Raw genomic sequence first — 15,215 nt, forward strand, 5'->3', positions numbered from 1 at the left:
AAGCTGCCTCTCACTATAGGTATTATGGCAACCTTTTTGCTATAAGAAGACTGAAACTTGAAGGGTAAACGTCAAGGAATCCAAGTTCTTAGAATAAGAGCCAGATCTCTCCTGAGCCACCCCAGGCCAACCATCTCTTTTCTGCTAATGTTTAAGACACCGACTTTACAAAGTAAGGGATGATGGTGCTATGCCCACCATACCCAAGTCAAGTCAACAAGCACTTATGGCATTTCAGGCTCTTTACTCAGCACGGCAGATATGAAGTGAGGCCAAATAATAAATAATGCCCCTGCTCTCAGGGAGCTCCCGTTCTAATAGGAGAAAGAACAGATAAATATCTAGGTACACATAAGTTCTCTACAATGAATAGAGAGGCAGGCCTCAAGCCGGGAAGTTTCCTCCTTAGGAGTTCAAATCTAGCCTGTGTGACCCTGGCCATGTCACTTAACCCTGTTTGCCTTGACTTCCTCATCGATAAAAATGAGCTGGAGAAGGAAATGGCAAAGCACTCCAATATCTCTGCTAAGAAAACCTCAGATGGGGTTAGGAAGAGTTGGGTGTGACTGAAAAATGACTGAACCGAAAATTATATTGAGAACAAGTGAAGGAAGTCAAGAGAAGGAAGGACGGCATTAACAGATGAAGGCCCCTGTCCTTACCCTTTAAAACAAAAAGGCAGCACAGCCAGTAGGGTGGTGGACATTAGACTCCAGTTATTTCAGTGCTCCTATGGAGCTAGGATGAGGCCCTGCTCTTCCTGTCCCAGTTACAGTTGGGGGGCCAGATGCATCTCATTTGAGTCTTTGTGTCTGTCTCCACATTTATTAAATACAACCATGCATGCACCTGGGACAGAGCTAAGTGCAGGACCAATAATCTTTGGGGAATGAACAAGTCAAAAAGTCTTCGTCCCAAGCAGGCAGATCAGCATGGAGGAGGCCAGGAGGCAGAGAGCATAACAAGTTAGGTGCCACCGTGCTCCTCATAATGCTCATAAGCCAGAGCATGTCAAAGGGATCCAAGAGATCACCCAGTATAGCTCGCACTCAAAGCTGAGGCTGAGAGAGGGATCATGGGATCAGAGGTCTCCAGCTGGCATGAAATACAGAGGCCGTCAGATCCAACCCTCTCATTTTTTTTAAACCCTCACCTTCTGTCTAGGAATTAATACTGTGTATTGGTCCTAAGGCAGAAGAGCAGCAAGGGCTGGGCAATGGGGGTTAAATGACTTGCCCAGGGTCACCCAGCTGGGAAGTGTCTGAGGCCAGATTTGAACCTTGGACCTCCGACTCTAGGGCTGGCTCTCCATCTACTGAGCCCCCAGCTGACCCTGTGCATCCTCTCATTTTAAAAATGAGGTAACTGAGGCTTGGTACTCCCAAGGCCATACTGCTAGTATGCCAGAGGTACTATTGGAACCCAGTTCCTCTCATGTGAGACAGCTGGTCCCACAGTGGCAGAGCTGCAATGTGTACTAAGTTTTCCTAGCTCCCAGATGGAGCTCCTGACAAGCCCTGTCATTATACCTGTTGAGTTCTCAGAGTTATCTTGGCCTTTGCAAAATCCCCCTCTCCGCCTTTGGATAATGGCAAAGGGTGGCATTGCCTTCCTTCTGAAGCCTGGAAGTGATTAGAATCGTGGCCTCTGCTGCTGCTTGCCTCATCAGCTTTGGTGACAGGAAAGAACACGGTAGCTACTGCTTTGCATTTGTCAGCGGCCCGTCTCATTTATTACGAGGCGCGAGGAAATATTTGGAGAGAGGCTCGAGTTCATCGAATGCCGACAAACATCTCAAGCAAATGATGTGAGAGGAGAGAATGCATTTAGGTTGTTGTCTGGCGCAATGCTGAAACGCAGAAAAGCTTTTCCAACAGAACCTGGACCCAGTGGCCCAGGAGGAATTCTAGTAAATTTTAATAAGATGTCAGTTGCTCCCTTCATTACAGCACAAGTGGGTTCATTATGACCCAGTCTGGTAGAACATAGCATTGGCCAGGCCTGCCTGACTTCAAGGGATATGGTGACACTGGTTACTTTCCATCACGCCACTGCGGATGTGCCACTTCAGCCAGTCAGGGTCTCGGAATGGACAGTTTTTGGGCCTCTCCAAGCCAGCCTTCTGGCCCCTCATCCCTAGCCACCCTGGGTGCCCAAGAACACTGTAGCATCTTGGAAGTATGATTGGTTTGCTGATATTGCATCTTATGTGTTCATATTCCTGACTCATGGCCATGTTACTTATTGATCACTGTATTTCCTAATCTTCAGTCCAAAGGTCAAAAGAATTCCTGGGCCGGGCGTTAGCTGCCACGGGGTCCTGGCTCCCCCCTTGTTAGACCACACTCCTTAGCAAGTCACATGTTCGATTAACCTCCTCCTCACTGATTACGTGACTGTCAACTGAGCCAGTGTTAACCTATGCCATGTCACATGTTCATTAGCTACCTCCCACTCCACATTCCTAAACCCTCCAATAGAAGTTTGGAGACACATGTGGAGCCCTCTTTCAATACCATCGGAGGAGCATGCACAATGGAGCCCATGTTTTTTAACTTCTTGTCTCTGAGTCTTTATTCCTTTGTCTCTGTCTGTCTCTCCCTCCTCCCTCCCTCCCTCCCTCCCTCCTCTCTCCATTTTCCCTCAGTTTCCATTCTCCTTCTCAGGTGTCCACCCACAAGAATTTTAAGATGCAACTACAGGAGGTTACAAGCACCATTGAGGTCCAGCCTGGAGGAGTTCCAAGAGTACCTGCTACTTTACTTGGGATGGGAATAGACGGCACAACAGAAGCTGGGCTCATGCCACCCCTCTGACCCCTCAGCCTTTGCTCAGAAAGAGAACAAATGGGCCAAGGGCATAAATGACAGATTTAGCGATGATCCTTAACTTGGTTTTCTTTAAACCCTTACCTTCTGTCTTAGAATCAATAATAGTATAGTTCTGAGAGAGAAGAGCAATAAGGGCTAGGCAATTAGGGTTAAGAGACTTGCTCAGAGTCACTCAGGAAGGAAGTATTGGAGGTGTGGTTTGAACCCAGGACCACCTGTCTCCAGGCCTCTATCCACTGAACCACTGGGCTGCCCCTTGAATTTATTAAAAAATATTTTGTGGGCAGCTGGGTTGCTCAGTAGATGAAGAGCCAAGACTAGAGACGGGAGGTCCTGGGTTCAAATCTGACCTCAGACACTTCCCAGCTGTATGACCCTGGGCAAGTCACTTAACCCCCATAACTTAGCCCTTACCACTCTTCTGCCTTGGAGCCAATACATAGTATTGATTCCAAGACGGAAGGTAAGGGTTTAAAATATATAGATATAGATTTAGATAACTATATTTCAAAAGAATTGGTTTCCTTTGTAATCCCATGAGCTATTTTATGCATTTAAAAACATTATTCTAAGAATGGGTCTAATGGCCTTTATTTTTAATCTTTTTAAAAATATTTTTATTTAAGTATTTTTCCATGGTTACATGATTCATGTTCTTTCCCTCCCCTTTTCCCTCCCTGCTCCCAGAGCCGAAAAGCAATTCGACTGGGTTATACATGTATTATCACTCAGTATCCTACTCTATTCCCTTTTACTACATTTCTCCTCCCCCAGTATGTTGCTTTTTATCACCCCCAAACTTCTTTCTTCCTCCAATTACCTCCCCCTTCCATTGTCTTATTCTCTTTCTACTTCTCTGTAGGGTAAGATACAATTCTATACCCCAATGAGTATATTGGTTTTCCCCTCTGAGCCAGTTAACGATGAGAGTAAAGTTTAAGCATTGCCATCACCACCCTTATCCTCCCCTCCCCATAATGATTTTTATGCCTCTTTATTTTATGTAATTTACCCCATTCTAGCTCTACTTTCCCTTTTCTCTCAGAGGAATCATCTTTTTCAATCCCCTGATTTGTTACATATCATATCATATGCATACATATCTTATCATCATATTTTCATACATATCATATCATCATATCAGCATAATCAGCTAACTTTCCCACCCTCTTTCTAAGTATATTCCTTCTCTCTTCTCTGCTCCTACGAGTAATGTTTGAGAATTACAAAAATCCTCCTTCTACCTAGAAATACAAATGTTTTGACCTTAATGAGCTCCTTAAAATTTCTCTTTCTTATTTACCTTTTTAGGCTTCTCTTGGGTCTTGTGTTTGGACTTTGATTTTTTTGTTTAGGTCTGGCTTATTCCTCAGGAATTCTTGGAAACCTTCCATCTTATTGAATGTCCCTTTCCCCCCTGAAAGTATATACTCAGTTTTAGATAGGTGACTGGATTTACAACTCTGGGTTGTAAACATAGATCTTTGCCCTTCCTGAATATCATATTCCATACCTTCCAGTTCTTTAATGTAGAAGACACTAGGTCCTTTGTGATCCTGCTTGGAGCTCCATGGTATTTGAATGGTTTCTTTCCAGCTGTTTGTAATATGTTCTTCTTGGCTAGGGAGCTCTTGGTTTTACCTATTATATTCCTTAAGGTGTCATTTAAGGATTTCTTTCTGGAGGTGATCTGTGAATTCTTTCAATTCCAATTTTATTTTCTTGTTTGAGTATATCTGGGCGGTATTCATTGCTAATTTCTTCTGTTTTTTTTTTTATTCTTTTGATTTTGTTTTCTTGTTTCTTGATTTCTCATGAAATCATTACTTTCAAATTGCTCAATTTTGATTTTTAAGGCCTGATTTTCCTCCATCAGCTTTTGGGTCTCCTTTTTCATTTCTTCCATTTCTCTTCCCCACTTTTTTCTGTCTCTCTTATATGATTTTTGAAGTCTTTTTTGATCTCTTCCAGAATCTGTGTCCAATCCATATTTTTATTTTGGACTTTGCATGTTTGCCTTGCTTTCACTCTCCCCTTTTGTGTCTGTACTTTGCTCTTTGTCTCCATAAAAAATTATTTTAGAGTTAATTGCCTTTTTTGCTGTTTGCTCATTTTTCCTACTTTTTTATAGGTAGGTTCTGTTTTCTGGGAGGTTAGGGTACCCTCTTAGACTTCAGTTCTTTCTTGATGCTACTCTTAGTTTATTTTCTGGGTAACTGCCAGTTTCAGTTCTTCTATGATGTTATTATAGCCTAAAGGCTAGGAGCTGTGAGGGTCTCCTCTCCTTGCTGATTCAATTAACCCTTAAGATGCTGATAGCTTAAAGATTTGCCTTAGACTTGAACATAAGCTTTTGGTCTCTCTCTGAGCTTGATCACGTCAGAGACTACTCAAATTCTAGTCCCAGGCTTAGGCACAAATTGTTGGTCTCATTGTGTACTTCATCCAGTTGGGCATCCAGTTGATTGCCCTGTCCTGGAGCTCTACCCTGAGCCCCTGGCAGAAAGATCTCGACTCCACTTGGGCCAACCAACTACCCTAAGCTGGGATCCATGTCCTCACCACAGGCCCAAACTGAGACTCCTGGCATGTGCCTTTCTCTTGGCTTGCTCTTCACTCCTTGATATAGCCTCTTGGTGACTGTACTTCCCTCTCCCCCCAGTGCCCCAGCTGTTTTGTGCCTACTTTTTAGGTCTTTCTTTTCTTGAAAGTTGTTTCTCCTTGTTAGTTCTTTCACTCCCGTATTCATTTTGTGGCATTATTTTACTATTGGTTGGAAGGGATTCTCATGGTGACCTTGAGCTTCTCTGCTTTGCTCCACCATCTTGGCTCTACCCCTAGAAGTCTGTAATGGGCTTTACCAGCGTGCCAAAGGCATCCAGCACACACACAAAACACACACAGACACACGTGCAAAATGAACCTTTGATCTAGCCTCGCAAATTGGTTTGAGAACAAAAAACCAAATATGTCTTGGAATTCCACCCAGCTACTGACTGGATACTAGATTATAAGCCTCTTGGCAGTGGGATGGTGGGCACTGAATTCTTTTTTTGTACTACTCATAGAGCCTTACACAAAGAAAGTGTTCAAGGAATATCAGCCACAGTGCAGGAAACATTCACGAGCCCAAGCTACATGAGGAGGAAGGCACTGTAGTAATGGTAAATAGCCAGGTCCTATACTTGTGGGGCAGAACATGCAGAGAATTAAAGGTAGTCCTGGTTCTGGAGCTAGCAGTCTGGCCAAGTCATGGGAGATAAGTTAGAAGGGGTGGCCCTCGGCGAGAGCGAAGAGAGATTTGAGAGGCAACAGAGCTGTCACTTGAAATCTTGCTACCTGTGCAAGGACAGCTGTAGGAGGGGGGACGAACAGGTGTCAGTGAGGCAGAGGACAGTCTGACTAAAGGTATAATCACAGTGGGCAGTCCTATCTCTCCCCTGCTGAGCTCAAGTAGAAATGTGGGCCTTAAGAGAAGGGTACCACATTGATGGCCCCCATCGGTGGTACACTGGTCATGGTTATACCATGAAGCAATGTCATCTCAGAAAAGGCATAGCCAAGGTGAAGGACTGGCATAGACCAATATCATGGCTTCCTGGAGAGGAAGGATGTGCAGATGTCAGCACCCATAGACAAAGTCTTCTTTGGTAATTATGGTTCTGAGGGGCATCACTAAAGCACCCCCTTTATTAGACTTTGATTCTCTGATGGAGATAATCTTTCATGCAGGGGAAGAGTCGGGTTGAATTTCAGTTCTGGAACTTAGTACCTTTATGACTTTGGGCAAATCACTTGATCTGTCTAGGGCCTAGATTGATGGCCCTGATGGACCTTCTTATTCTGGTTCCTAGGACTTAGGAGCTTCTGCATTCAGATTGTGAGCCCTCTACACCATCTCTTCCCATACTTTTCTTGTCTGGGCCCCTTGTAAATCTGCCGCTGGTTTTTTGAGTGTTTGCTAGTTCCAACCCCACACTTCAACTGCATCTTCCTTATATCACTCTCCCCGGGTGACTAGTCCATCTCCTTTTCAAAGCACACATGCCTCCTGATGGCTTCTTGGACATCTCTGCTGCTGAAGTCATCTCAGTTGCCTAGTTACCCCATTATATACTTCTTAATACCTCTTGCTTTGCCCCACAATTTTGGTTCCTCGGAGATCTTGGTGTTACATGATTCACAGCTAGCACATTATTCATAGGAGAACACTGGCGTTCAAAAGTTGGGCTTTGACAGCAGTAAACCTTTTATGACTGTTGAAAGCACTGCACACTGTCAGATTTTGACTACCTAGTCAATTTTGGGCCATTGTAGTTCAGTAAGTCAGTCAACAAGCATTTATTTTAAGTGCTTGGTATATATCAGGGACTATGCTAAGAAATCACATACTCATTAACATATAGCTATTAATTATCCAAATCTCCATAAATCACGAATGAATACAAATATTTTAATCATTTACATAGGAACAAAAGTCCTAAAACTCCAGAAAAATACTTTAATTTTTAAAGTTTATTTTTAATTACTTCATTAAATCTTTTCAAATTACTTCTAAGAATTTCTTAACATTCATTTCCACCCAAACTGCTGATAAAACTGGAAAGTAGTCTGGCAGGAACAAGGCAGAGGCCAATATCTTACTGTATACTAAGATAAAGTCAAAATGGGTACATGATTTAGATATAAAGGGTGGTATCAACAAAATATTGGGGAGCATGGAAAAAATTATCTGGCACATCTGTCAATAAGAGAAGAGTTTATCACTAAGCAAGAGGTAGAGAGGATGGCAGGAGATAAAAAGAATAATTGTTGTTACACTAATTTAAAAAAGTTTTTGCACAAACAAAACCAATAAATCTAAACTTAGAAAGAAATCTGATTTTAAAAATTACATAATTTTTTTAGAAAAGTCTCATTTTTCAAATACATAGGGAACTAAGTCAAATTTATAAAAATAAGAGCCATTTCCCAATTGATAACAATGGTCAAAGAATATATGAACAGTCAATTTCAGACGAAGAAATCAAAACTATCAGTAGTCACTTGAAAAATGCTCTAAATAATTAATAATTAGAATTTCAAATTAAAATAACTCTGAAGTATCATCTCACATCTCTCAGATTACATGATATTTATCAGATGACATGACAGAAATGGAAAATGACAATTTCTGGAAGGGATATGGAAAAATATGTACACTAATGTACTGGTGACAGAGATCTGAACTGGTCCAACCATTCTGGAGAACAATTTGGGACTATGCCAAAAGGGTAAGAAAAGTCTAATAAACCCTTTGACCCAGCAATGCCACTACTAAGTCTGCATTCCAAAGAGATCAAAGAACATGGCAGAGGACACATATATACAACAATATTTTTAGTAGCTCTTTTTGTGGTGGCAAAGAATTGGAAATTGAGGAGTTGCTCATCAACTGGGGAATAACTGAATGAGTGTAATAATAGTTGTGATAAATTACTACTGTGCTATAAGAAATGACAAAGGGGATGGGTTCAGAAAAATCTGGCAAGGCTCTTAACTTATGCAAAGTGAAGTAAGCAGAACCAGAACCAGAAGAACACTGTACATAGTAACAGCAATGTTGTGATGGCAGTTAACTGAAAAGTTTAACTATTTTGAGCAGTACAATGACCCATGACAGTTCCAAAGGCCTCATGATGAAAGATGCTATCTATCTCTGGAGAGAGAAATAATGAACTCTGAGTACAGATGAGAGCATATTTTTTTATTTTCTTTATTTTGTTTGCTTTCTTCTGAAACCTGACTAATATGGAAATGTTTTACATGGCTTCACATGTATAATGGGAATCAATTATTTTTGTCTTCTCAATGGGTAGAGAAGGGGTTAAAGAGAGGGAGAGAATTCAAAATTAAAAATAGACATTTTTAAAGAGGAAATCTAAAAAAGAAAATATCAGGCTTTTCTTCTTCCTTCCTTGAACAAACACTCTTGCTTCTGAGTTAGAAATTGACTTTTACTCTCATCTTTCAGAACCAGCTTGTCTCGTGTATCAAATGTTTGCTTATTGTGTATAAGGGCATATTAATCTGTTCTGATGGAAATGACATCTGAATTTGTTATCTCATATCTTGTAATTAGGGAGAAAATTACCATCGAGACATCTGGCAAATGTGGAGTCCAGCTGTGACTGCCAAAAAGGTCAATGGAAACTTCTTCATAATGAGTTATAACAGAAGGTGCTCAAGTCGCCTGCTTTTGATGCCTTGCTTTCTTTTTCAGTACTGCTAGTTCTCACACTATTGTAAGATGACCAGTTCTTGTGTGAGTCCAATGCCCAGAGCCATAACAAAGAATTCTGGTGATCAAAACAAATGTCATGGGACACAGTGCGGAGGATGGTAACGCCTCACTGTCTCACATCTCACTTTACCTTTCTAATCTCTCGTTCTTTTGTCTCCTTGGAAGGTGTTCCCCATTGGTCTGCACACCGACCATCCACTTTTCCTCTCACTTACGTGATCTCCCTTGGCAGGCAAGCATATTTGTCTCCATGGCTTCGATTACCACCTCTCTAGATAACTACATCTCTGTATCTCCAGCCATGAGTATCCCCTGATGGCTATGTTCTTTCTCTTCTCCTTCTATACTATTTGGTTTTGTGATCTCATCCACTCCTCTATATTCAATTATCAAGTCAATGCAAATGATTCCTATTCAGCCCTAACCTCTCTGCTGACCTTCAATCTCATCTTCTCCATCTCTCTTAGATATCTTGAACTGGATTGCCTATAAGCATCTTCAAGTCAGCAGGCCCCAAAGTGACCTCATTATCTTCCCCACCCCTACACCCACAGACCTTTCCTCTCTTCCTGACTCCTCTGTTACTGACTAGGGCACCACCATCATTTCAGTCACCCAAGCTCACAACCTAGGAGTCATTTGCCACTCTGAATTCTCTCTTCACATGTATCCAATCCATTGCCAAATCATGTTGGTTCTATTCCTCATATATACCCCCTTCTCTTCTCTGACTGCTACCTGCCTTGGTACAGATCTTCATTACTTCACCCCTAGACTATTGCAATAGCCTACTGGTTGGACTGTCTGCCACAATTCTCTTCCTACTCTAGTCCATCTTCCAATCAGCTGTCAAAGTGATCTTCCCGAAGTACAGGTCCAACCATGACACACTAACTCATTCAATAAGCTCCACTGGCTCCCCATCACCTCCAGGATTAAGTATAAAATCCTTTGTCTTTTAAAGCCCTTCATGATTGACATCTTCCTACCTTTCCAGGCTTCTGGAGATTCTCCATGTGCTCTGTGATCTAGCAACTGTAGCCTCCGTAGTGTTCCTTGCACAAGACACTCCCTCTCCCAATCCACGGCATTTTCTCTGGCTGTAATCCATACCTAGAACTCCCTCCTCATCTCTGCCTCCTAGTTTTGGGGACTTCTTCAAGTGCAGGTTAAGATCTCAACTTCTGAAAGAAACCTTTCCCAATCTACCTTAATGCTAGTGCTTTCCCTCCAAAATGATCTCTCTTTTTACCCTGTATAAATATTCCACATACATAGTTGTTTATGTGGTATCTGACCCATCAGAATGGGAGCCGCTTGAGAGCAGGACCTTTGGATCTTCTTTGCCAAGGATAGTGGATGCATACATGTTGTTTAATTGTTTCAGTTGTATCTGACTCTGTGACTCTACTAGGGATTTTCTTAGCAGACATATTGGTGTGGTTTGCCATTTCCTTCTCTAGCTCCTTTTACAGGTGAAGGAACTGAGGCAAACAAGGTTAAGTGATTTACTCAGAGCCACACAACTAGGAAGTTTCTGAGGCTGGATTTGAATTCAGGTCTTCCTGACTCTCGGGTCAGCACTCTATCCTAGCTTTCCTGGATAGACATAGTATAGACTTAACAGCTTGTCGACTTGACTCCTTTCTTAATCTGACTTTATTAGAGTCCCCAGTTTCAATTCCAAACTAGACTTCATGACTCCTCCTGGACATTCCCTTGAACTGAGCATGTTCCAAAATGAAGTCATGGCCTTCCTCCCAAGCCTTCTCTTTATTCTGACTTCTCCTCTCTTGTGTGGCTCCACCCTTGACTCAGCCTCCCATTTTCCAATGGCCGTCTTGAGCACTTTCCTCTCTTCCACTTTCATGTCCAATCAATTACCAGGTCACACCCATTCTGTTTTTGCAACATCACTCACATCCCACCTCTGACACTTAGCTGTGTAATCATGGGCTAATCACTTTATCCTCTATGTCTCAGTTTCCTCATCTAGAAGATGGAGATAATAATACCTGTAATAGCTATTTCACGGGAATGTTGACATGAGAAAATGGGTGAAAATTGCATTATATGTAAAACATCAAGTACTATATAAGCAGCAGCCAAATGGCAGCTATTATTCATCTTCTCCTCTCAGTTCTTAGGGCCACTATCCCAAAACACACCTCTGTCATCCATCTTTTCTCCCTCAGTAGGCTTCCATCAAGCCATCCCCCTTTTGTACCCAAAGCATGCTAATAACCTTTGTTATGTGTAATAGTTAAAAGAGTGGTCGCCAATTTAAAATGAAACATATGAGGCAGTTAGTAGCTTTAACAATTTGATTTAATTAAAATGGAGCTATAGTAAAAAGAGGGAAACATGGGAAGAAGGTAGAGAATTGCCTAGCCTAATACCCTAAAATCTGTCTTCAATAAAAGTTGCCTACGTCAAAGTCTGTCTCAAGCCAGAGTCTGTATCTGAACCCGAGTCTCAGTCCTCTCAGTCTCCACTTATAAGCAGTTTTCTTCACCCACCAGCTCTCCAACATCACCTCTCAGGAACCAATCACAGTTCCTTATTTTGCCTAGCACCACCCAGGGGTGGCAGTGCCTGTGGAATCAATTTCCTGGTTCCAAGGGTGTGTTTGCACCTGCAATCAAGGGTAAAGGGTCTTCAGGTTTCTGACTGAAAAGGTCACGAATTGATTTAAATTTAAAACAAAGGGAAGGGAAGTCCAAATCCCTGATTAATGAAATCAAAACACAAATTCCCTTCTCACATATGCATAGATCTGACCATGCTACTCCTCTGCTTGAATTTCTTCATTGGCTCCCTTTTGCCCCCTAAAAAAAGTTCAGAATCATCTTCCTGGTATCTAAGGCCCTCCCCAAAGTCCTATCACCCAACCTCTCTAGCCTCGTCTGATGTTCTACCCCAACACTACTTTAAGTTCCAAATTTACCCTCCCTCATCCTAACCCCAAAATGATTCCTCCATTTCTGTGCTCATGCTCCTCTCTATCTCTCTCATTTCCTCCTTCCTTCTTTTTGCCTGGAATACCTATTTATCCAGTTAAGGACAAATCAGATGCTGCCTCTGTACAAAACCTCTAACCCCTCCAGTACCATCTGCCACCTCCCCTTCAAAAGACATCTAGCACCTTCCTTAAGGTCTCACCTAGCACCTGATTTTGCGGTTCTCAGATAAGCTCATCTTAAAATACTGCGTGTGAACTTCCTAGTTTACCACACTGGGCTGTACACAGAAGATGCTTAATAAATACTAGTGGACTTTATTGTGGCAGTGGCATCCTGCTTCATGGATGCGTGGTTGGGCTTCTTGGCCATAACTCAAAAAAGTGAGTGGCATCATTGCAGTTCCAGACACCCATGGCAGGTCTGTGGGAGGGGCATGTTTGACATGGAAGAAAAGGTGCACTTTCCCACACTCTTCAAATCTCACCACATAAGAACCCTGTCTTCCAACTACAATTGGTTTTTTATTACTATTTTTCCAAACCCTGGCTCTGATCCCCCTCAACTACAATTTGAGGCACAGCTTTCTTTCATCTTGCAAGCGGAGAGAACCCCAATAAACTCTCCCATCTTTAAGAGGGCTGTTTTCCCCCAACCTCTCTCACTGCTTCCAGGCCCAGTGGGGGTCTTGGGGATGATCCAGTGCCCCCTGGACCAGCAGACCTGTGCCAGGAGGTCATTGATGCAGTTCAAATTCCCCAACCTTCTGCCTCTAAACCTACTCTGGGAGGAACAAATGAAATGCTTTTCCAACAATGATGGGCTCCTGGGACTTCAGGGCAATTTTACTTTACCTGAGAGCCAAGTAAGAGCAGAAGTGCCACTTGTAGGTTGCTAGCCCATCGAGATTTCTCAGAAAAGTGGCTCAAGTGGGAAAGTGGACTTGGTGATTCAAAGAGAAGAGAAATTCCCATTAGTAAAAACTTAGTCCTGAATAGGTCCTTTGACGCAATTGATGCCAGGCAACTAAGTGGAAAGCACTCATAAGAGATGTAGCCCATTAGGAAAGAATTTCAGATTTGTTTGCATCTCTCAGCCTCCTCCCTGTGGCTTGGATGGGTGGGCAAGGTGCAGTGGCTGTCTGGAAAGTTTGTACTCAAAGGACATGGGAGAAACAGGAGCAGGGAGGTCACTCAACAAAGGTTTTGATTATTTGTTGAACTGTACTGATTGGTCATTTGGGATGCGGGTGACTGGAAACACCAAATCTAGACCTCATTGGGGGTGCCAATCTAACAATAGAAGACAGAACCAGGTAGCCACAAGTGTAGAGGAGCAAGGTGTGTCCTGTTATTCCAGAGATCCAGATCCACAGCTGGAGACTCCCCAATTCTCAGATTGGCCCAAGGACTCAGTGCTAACTAGAAATAACTCAGAAGCTCTCTTTCCCTTTAAAGTCTCTGGCCATGGCAGCATGTATTTTGTCTTTGGACTAGTTGAAATCTTCTTCCCTAAGTGAAGAGTCCATAATACATTATTTCCAGCCCTTGTTTCTTTGGCAATGAGTTCGAAGAAAACAGGTTTACTTTCTTCCAACATTACCAGCCCTTCTCCTGACCAATTGGCAGCTCTTGGGCATCAAAACAAATTTCCCTAGAGTGGCATGAAACAAACAATGGGCTGCTCTTTGCAGGCTGCCTCCTACCTGGGTGAGCCTTCTTTGTCCTTCTGAACATTTTGGAATCTCTTGGAGTGGAACTGAGACACTGAGCTGAATTTTGAATGGGATGACCAAGTTTGGATCTCAGCATTGCTGCTTAGTAGCTTCGGGACTTTGGGGAAGTCTTATACACTCTCTAGGACTGTTTCTGGTCTGTAAAAGAAAAGGGCTTTGATTAGAGCAGAGGTTCTTGACCTTTTGGGGGTCACAGACACGTGTCTCATGAAACCGATTATCACAACTGAACAACAGTCACAAAGCTCCTAGCCCAGGCTTAATAACCCATGGATTACACTCTCAGCCAGCCTTTATACAGTACTTTAAAGTTTGCAAACCACCTTCCCCAGGGGATCTCATTTGATCCTGAGAAAAGCCCTGAGTTGAAATCTATGTTCCACCTGATTTCCTTATTGGTGTTATTCTCTTTGCCTCAGTCAACCATGACTGTCAGAAGCCTATTATTTGGACCATGAGGCCCTGACGGAAGGCATGATTACCATTTCCCTGCTGGCCACTGGCTCTAGCAGGGTAGGCAGAATCTTCGGAAACAAATGGCCAGCTCCTTGGAGTGCTGAGCTTGGGAAGTCCAGTCTATAGAGTGATGGCTAATGTCACCAGAATGCTGCCATTTGGTTGGCAGGTGTGCTAGCTAGGAGACACATGTGCCCTGCCGGCAAGTCAAAGAAGATCCTTTTCCTTCACTCCAAGTAATTTGCAAATTACTTTTTGGGAGGCATTTCTTTGTTGTTTACCATAAACAAATACATCATTAATAGAGCAGTGTAAACACAACATGAAGGACCTTAAGAGAGTTATCCAGATTGGCTCCAAATCTGTATCTGCAATTAAGTATACTCTCAGAGCACTTGCAAATTCCATTTTATTAAGTAATGAATAATTTTCCTCCCACGACTTTCCTTGTCAATCTTTCTGCCTCCCTGGCGGGTAGATTTGTTTGTTTTGCTTTTGAAGCGCCTTTCAGTCACTTCCAAGTACTCTAATGGCCCCCATGTTCCCCAGGATGCCTTTCTTGCTCTGGTGAGTGGGTGACAAGCTGGATTGGTCTGTCTTAACACATAGACCACCGGGATCATAGACTTAGAGAAATATCAGCTAACTCCCTGGATTTCCCGAGTAGGAAATAGACCTGGAAAGGCTGAAGACAACTGGCCGAACATGGGCCCTATGACCAAAGTCATCAGCAGTTCAGTGGAATCCTTCATGCTCCAGAAGAATTGAGAGTGTATTCATCATGAGTAAGGGAGATTCAGATGGGGCTTTTCCCACATTATAATATTCAAACTTCATATCAGTCTTCTTGAAGTGATGCACTTCACAAAACGAGTGCAGACACCCAGAAGTTCAAATTCATGGAACAATATTTATTTATTAAGCTATCATTGATTAAGAATCGCACCTAT

This window comes from Monodelphis domestica, chromosome X (assembly GCF_027887165.1).
Source record: "Monodelphis domestica isolate mMonDom1 chromosome X, mMonDom1.pri, whole genome shotgun sequence".
Classification (NCBI taxonomy): domain Eukaryota; kingdom Metazoa; phylum Chordata; class Mammalia; order Didelphimorphia; family Didelphidae; genus Monodelphis; species Monodelphis domestica.